This window comes from Mustela erminea, chromosome 13, assembly GCF_009829155.1.
Source record: "Mustela erminea isolate mMusErm1 chromosome 13, mMusErm1.Pri, whole genome shotgun sequence".
NCBI classification, from domain to species: domain Eukaryota; kingdom Metazoa; phylum Chordata; class Mammalia; order Carnivora; family Mustelidae; genus Mustela; species Mustela erminea.
Genome location: NC_045626.1, coordinates 64307320 through 64314790, shown reverse-complemented (window position 1 = coordinate 64314790; position 7471 = coordinate 64307320).

Here is a 7471-nt window from a genome sequence, read left to right as displayed (position 1 = left end):
GGTGGCTCAGTTGGTTAAGCGGCTGCCTTCGGCTCAGGTCATGATCCCAGCGTCCTGGGATCGAGTCCCACATTGGGCTCCTTGCTTGGCAGGGAGCCTGCTTCTCCCTCTGCCTCTGCCTGCCACTCTGTCTGCCTGTGCTTGCTCTCACTTCTCTCTCTATGACAAATAAATAAAATTAAAAATCTTAAAAAAAAAAAAAAAAAAGATCTTTCTCTGAAAACATTGCTGACCAAAAGTCAGATTTTCTTAAATTCATTGGCCTTTTGTCCCCTGGTGCCAGGAAAGACCTTTCCTGGGTGTCATGTGTCACGTTGGAGAGAAACAGTACTGATTGGAAACCTACTAAGACCGTGTTCGAGTAACAAGGAGGGGAAGCAAGAGAACTCTCAGGTACTTCCCATCTGTTGTCCATACTGAGATCCTAAGCCCTGGAGACCATCTCCTCCTTTGGGTAAACCGTTTTTACAAAGGTTTGACAGCCAACAAGTACAGAATCAAAAGTCACAGACAATTCCAAATTGCATCATGAGCCAAAGGTTTTAGACCCCCAAGTCCTAGGTCTGAAAGCAACCAACTAAATATATTTGTTGTCACTTATTTCAACTTAAGGGAGAAAAGTTCCTCTTGTAGAGGCAAACTTGGCGTCACGTATGCCTCTTGGAAGTCCCCACTTAAAGCAGCCATGAAAGCAAAATAATGAATACTGCAAAAGCACCCTTTCTTGCAATTAACAAAGTGCATTTGAGACGATGTGATGCAGGCACAAATGTGAAGCAATAACAGATGAATTTTTCGCAAAACAGCAAAACTTGGAGGACATTTTAAAACAGTACTGTTATCTCAAACTGGAACGGAGTGTATTATCCATGATACAGTCTAATAAATTCAGAAACCATGAACCTGGATAAGAATCCAGAGTCATTCAATGGTCCAGATGGAAAGGAGAAACTTCTGCAAATCTGGAAACTTCTAACAGGCCTGGTCTGGATATCTTGGCAAAGTGGTCTCGTCAGATGTCATCTGCTTCAATTCTAGGTCACCACATGCTGTGCAGGTTCAGAGAAGGTTTGGTGCTTTCTTTACATGTCACGTAAATCCAAGAGTCTGTTCCCTGGAGTGGCACGAGTGGCACGAGGGATGGCTCGCAGTACCTGATAAGGACCTTTCTGGCAAGGTTGAAGAGTCTTTCCGGAGGTGTCTTTTCCAACAGACAAAATCCCCAGCCTGCAAGTCATGCTGGTCAAGAACTTCATCTCTTGGGAGTGCACGGTGAAAAGACTGTTCTACCGAAGAACGGTTATTTTTAATAGAAGCAACTAAATTTTTACAATACTGAAATAGATCTCTTTTATCAATTGTGGGTCAAAGGAGACTGGTGCCAAGTGCGTTTGAGGTCCCAGGATTATCTCAAATGATGAGAGTCTACACGTTCCAAAGGGGGTAGATCTGAGATTTAAAAGGTCCAATGGCATTGCTTTCAGCCATGTATTTGTATTTGTATTTGTCTCCACAAATTTGGCCAGTCGTGTCTTAACAGTGTCATTAGTGTGTTCAGCTAACCCTGAGGATTGAGGATGGTCTGCACCATGGAAGTGTGGTAAAACTGGTCAAACCACTTGCTGAAGCACATGGTCAGTAAAATGGGTTCCATGGTTACCATGAAGTTCTAGAGGGATTCCCCCGATAGGCAAAATCTTTTTTTTTTTTTTAAGATTTTATTTATTTATTTGTCAGAGAGAGAGCGAGCACAAGCAGGGGGAGCAACAGACTCCCTGCTGAGCAGGGAGCCCGATGTGGGACTCGATCCCAGCACCCTGGGATCATGACCTGAGCCAAAGGCAGATGCCTAACTGATTGAGCCACCCAGGTGTCCCAGGGATAACCTTTCTAAGAGAATTTAGCTGCAGAAAAAGCAGCAGCCTGTCTGCAAGGGCAAGTATCAGCCTAGTGAGAAATCATACAAACCATGACTGAAACGTATTCCTATCCACGGAATTGGGGAAGCTGTATGAAACCCATTTGCCAAAACTCAAATGGTCCAGCGGGCAGTTGAAAGTGTCTGGGCACAGTTTAAACAGGATTTCCTGGACTGTACTTTGACAGCTGGGACAAATGAGGTAGGCAATTTTATTTATTAATTATTATTATTTTTATAATTTTATAATAAGTATTATAATTATTTTATTTATAATTATTGTATTTTATATTATTTAATTATTATAATTAATCATTTATTAATATTTCCCCATCAATATTGGCTCACGAATGCCATAATTTTGTCAGCACACCAATGATTTAATGTATGTACAGTGTTAGGGTAGTGGGAAATTTAGCGTTTCTGATCAGGTCAGGTTGTTATTTCATCCAAATCAGAGTTCTCACTGTTTATCAAACCACAGCTATTAGATTTCCAATCTTATTTTTCCTTTTTGGGGACCAATTGTTGGGTGTCAGTGTTTCCAGATTATCATTTGGGAAAACATCTCTTTGGACCATGACAGAGGTTTGGCTACTTCTTTTCTCTTCTTTCCTTCTTGTCTTCCCTCCTCCTTTCCTTCCTTTCTTCCTTCCTACCTTCCTTCCTTCCTTTCTTTATTTAAGAGAGGGAGAGAACACAAGCAGGTCGGGGGGAGGGACAGAGGGAAAGAGAGAGAGAATCCCAAGCCGACTTCCTGCCAAGTGTAGAACACCACACAGGGCTCAATCCCACAGCCCTAAGATCATGACCTGATCCTAAATCAAGAGTTAGATGCTCAGGGACGCCTGGGTGGCTCAGTTGGTTAAGTGGCTGCCTTCAGCTCAGATCCTCGTCCCAGGACGCTGGGATCAAGCCCTGCATCAGGCTCTCTGCTCAGCAGGGAGCCTGCTTCTGCCTGCTGCTCTACCTACTTCTGTTCTCTATCTCTCTTTCAAATAAGTAAAATCTTCTAAAAAAGAAGCTGGGAGGGGTTGTTCTGAAGGAGAGTGCATTGGAGAAAGCCAAGAGTTCAGGATGATGATGGTTTCTCATTGTGAGTGGCTGGGGTGGTCAGTTTCTTGTAGAAGATGCAGAGAAAGTACAGCTTTCTCCCTTGGGGCCTGTAATTGATGGTTCTTTCCTGTTGATGCTTCTGCTGGGGGTCTGTGATTGACAACCCTTGGGTCCCTGCGGTAAGTCAGAGACCTCCTGCCATTCTATTTCAGCAAGCTTCCCTTTTATCAATGTTCACAAACTTCTGTTCAGCTCCAGTTGTTGTTGGTGTTGTTGTTGTTGTTGTTGTTGTTGTTGGTGGTGGTGGTGGTGGTGGTGTGTGTGTGTGTGTGTGTGTGTGTCAGCTAGGAGAGGAATGAATATCAACTACATACCTTCTCCCTTGCTCACACACACAGACACCTAAACACACACCCCACACTCACACACTCAGGAGTCTGAGACTGGCACTTCCTTCATCCCTCACTCCTGTTCAAGACTCACAGTCTTTCACTCTCATTCATTGGTCCTCTGGAGCCAAGGGAGGATCCTTGCTCTACATGGAAGGGCCACGGGCTTAGGAAGAGAGCTGCACACAGGATGGGAACCTGATGAGAGGGTGCAAGGCGCTGGCAGTGCCCCGCAGCTTGATGGGAGGAGGGGTTCCTTGGGCTCCGAGACCTTTCTGCCTTCAACCCCAGAAGCGGGGCTGCCCTGCTCGCAAGTGAGGGGCGACCTGGAGAGGGCCCTCTCTCTGGGCACACTGCTGGCCAAGCTTCTCCCCAGAGTGTGGGTCCCAGGGAGGCGGTCCAGAGCTCTCTGCTCTCCTGGGAGGGGATGGGGGTGCCGGGGGTGGAGGGGGTGCCGGGGGGGGGGGGGGCGCCCTGTCCCTTCCCGTTCTAGCCTCCTTCAATCTCGCCTGGGCTCCCGGAATCGTCTCACCCTCCTTGGCCACGAGGTCTCTGACCTGTCGTTAGAAAAGCAGGGAAGGGGGCGCCTGGGTGGCTCAGTGGTCTAAAGCCTCTGCCTTCTGCTCAGGTCATGATCCCGGGGTCCTGGAATTGAGCCCCACATCGGGCTCTCTGCTCAGCAGGGAGCCTGCTTTCCTCTCTCCCTCTCTCAGCCTACTTGTGATCTCTCTCTCTGTCAAATAAACAAATAAAATCTTTAAAAAAAAAAAAAAGAAAAAAGAAAAGCAGGGAAGGGCTCGCGCGTGTGCACGGACTGAAACAAGCGGAGACCAGGACGGTGGGGTGGGCTTGGGATCTCCGAGTAACACCACCGGAAACTGAGGCTCGAGAGTCCAGGGTTATACTAGGCGGGGGAGAATGGGGACCAGGATCGGGGGCTTAGTGACCTCCGGTTGATGCCAGGGAGCTTTATCAGGGTTCCCAGTGCTGCGGGGGTATGCTCACCGCGGGGGCAGCAACCTGCGAGCATCAACAATCCAAGAAAGGGCACGAACATGGGGACCCGGGGCGTGGCCTGTCTCTGAGCTGCAAATGAGAGCCAGCTGCAGCTCAAAGTAAAAGTGACCATAGATGCCCCATGTCCTCGCAGCTGGAGGAATACAGAGGCCCTCTGCTCCTGCGGTTCCAGGTATGGTATGTGGCCCTCTGAAGCGCTGGTGTGTGCAGGGAAGACGCGCCAGGGTTCCCAGGGCCAGTGTCTGTGGAGGAGGAACCAGAACTGCCCCGGTGTTCATCCATCTACCGGGATGGCCAGTACTGTGCTATCTATTCATACACAGAGCCATCCGGCTCAGTCCTTATCTGTGTAGGAAGTTAGAAGGAGCAAGATATGTCCATGTGGTGTCCGGGTACATTTGAGAACCTGGAGTAAAATGCAAGGGGCTCATCATAAACTGCAGGGCTCCAGGGACACACTGGCTCCCTCTCCCGCCTCCTGCCCTTCCCTGGATGGGGCCACACTGGCCTCCTGGCTGTTCCTGCAGTTTGTCAGTTACTCCCACCCCAGGGCCTTTGCACTTACTATTCTTTCTGTAGGGAGCACCCTTCCCTAGTTGCCTACCTGGGATGGTCCTCTCACTTTCTTCAGGAGTGGCCTCTCCTGTGCATCTATCTAAACTAACAGTTGTCACTCTCTCCTCCTTAACCCCTTCCTTTCTGTAAGGAACTCATCACGCCACATATTACAGTAGAACATGATGTTTGTTCTGGCCTCTGCCACTCACTGGAACTTTGCTCTGGGATGTGGTCTCTGAGGCCACAGCCATATCCAGGCCCTACAGCAGTGTCAGGCTTCAGAGAAGATCAGCTTCTACTTGAAGACTGAAGGACATTGGGTTTCTTCCTGGAAAGTAGGGAAAGCATGGGACTATGGGACAAGGGCAGGGATGAAGGGAGTCCAGTTTGACCAATTGTTTTCTTTCTTTTTTAAAAAAGATTTTTTTAATTTATTTATTTTGAGAGAGAGAGAGAGAGAGAGAAGTGGGAGGAGGAACAGAAGGAGAGGGAGAAGCAGGCCCCCCACTGAGCAGCAAGCCTGATAACGTGGGGCTTGATCCTAGGACCCTGAGATCATGACCTGAGCTGAAGGTAGCCACTTAACCAACCGAGCCCAGGCGCCCTGACTAGTTGTTTTTCTTCTCTTAGTGAAATATCTGAGTTGGTTTACCACAGGTTAAGATTTGATGCTCCTGTGTGCACCACATCTGTGTCAGCGTTCTTGGTATTTTTGTGGTTCCCCACCCCATCTAGCATGGAGGAGACCCCTTTCAGGGACCCTCTGGTCTGGAAATTCCTCTTCCCCATCCCTTCTTCCCATGTGGTAGGCTGTGCACCCTGTGTGTGAGGGAGTGAGGGGTAAGAGACAGCCAGCTCCGCTGCTCCAACTCCTGCCCTGGGAGAAGTCCCAGCCTCTGAGTTCTGGCAGGATCCTGGGATCTGGGATGTGTGTGTGTGTGTGTGTGTGTGTGTGTGTGTGTAAGAGAGAGAATGAGAGAGAGAGAGAGAGAACACTGTACAGAGACCCTCGGGATGTCTTGGCCAGGAATGTATCTGGGACACTGTGCAGCACGTGGAGAATAGCCAGAGGAAGTGGTGATGTCCCTGTGTGGGTGACACTTCTGTGCTGTGCACGATGACCTCCTGGCTGGGGCTCCTGACCGCTGGGCCATCAACTCCTGATAGGCCCAAGCTCCTCTCTCAGGCATGGGCCTGAGACTCCTTGGGCTGGGGCAGTGCTGACAGGCCTGGCCTTTCAGAAGGGACCTGGGATGTTGGGTGTGGGGGAGTGGGCTCACTCTGCTCCCCCAGGCCTGAAAGGAGGAGTGGCAGGAGGAGAGGCTGAAGATGGTATCTGGTTGGCTGAGTTGCAGAGGTAGTGGATTTCTTACAGAAGATTCAAGGTAGGTCTGGTCCTTTTGTAATTGATTATTTTTTTCCATGGATGATTCTTCCGCAGAAGATCTGTAACTGACCATGCTTCCTGAAATTGACATTGGGTAGTAGGGTTCTTGGTTCCAGCCTCTCCTTTATCATCTGAAGTCTGCTTTAGTGAGGTTTCTCTTTACTGATTTACCCAAGGACAAGTGCCAGCTGAGCCAGGATGTGCTTAAATATGCTTCAGTTCCACAGTCCAGAAGCAATGCTGAGTCATAGGGTACAGGTCACAGAGCTGGAGCCCAGTGGGGTGGTGGGGGGCAGTGCTTTCAAGGCCAAGGACATATGAGCACCATGTGAGAGAGAACACGGGGCTTTGGGGCTGGTAACCAGGCTCACAGTGGGGCCCAGGCAAGCCCTTCACTTCCTGTGGCCTCAGTTTCTCCTGAGAAAGATGGGTATGTGTAGCCCAGTCTCTAAGGTCAGCCCAGGCTCTAATACCCTTCCCTACCAGGATGGAGGCACCAGGCCCTAATGCTGAAGGTCTCCCCTCCAACCTCCACATCAAGGGCAGCTGCCCCAAGAAGGCCAGATGGGCCTCTGGCCTCAGAAACGGAAGGGCCGTGTATTATCTGGGGCAGAGGGGACCAAGTCCCTTCCTTGGGTCCTGACTATGGGGACCACCAGCAGGGCCTCTGTGCCTTCCCAGAGCCCCATGCATGTGGGTTCCACAGCTCCTGGCCCACAGCATTCATACCCTCCAAGCCCCCTGAGACCAGCCAGAGGCTGAGCTCACAGCCCTGAGCCTTCTCCCCCTACCTGGAGCTCAGTCTTGCCAATGAGACACAGAGCAATCACTGGGGAGAGGGCTCTGAGACCTCCTGAGGAAGGGTTACCCCATGGTGGGTGCCCCAAGGAACTGGAAAGAGGTCTCAGAGCCCCCTCTGCCCCCTGCCTCAGGGCAGAGCTGAGATCAGAGTGGGACTGGTGGGAGGGCAGTGTCCTCAGGTGTCTCTGTCCACGCCCCAGCTGTCCCTTCCTCAGGGTCTAGGCAGGACTTCCAGGCTCTGAGGGATGGGTGGGGGGTATGTGCTGCCTTTCTGGAAGTTGGTCTATAACATGCTTCCATAGGGTTAGATAGGCATAACCTTCTATCCATGAGGTGATGGTCAAC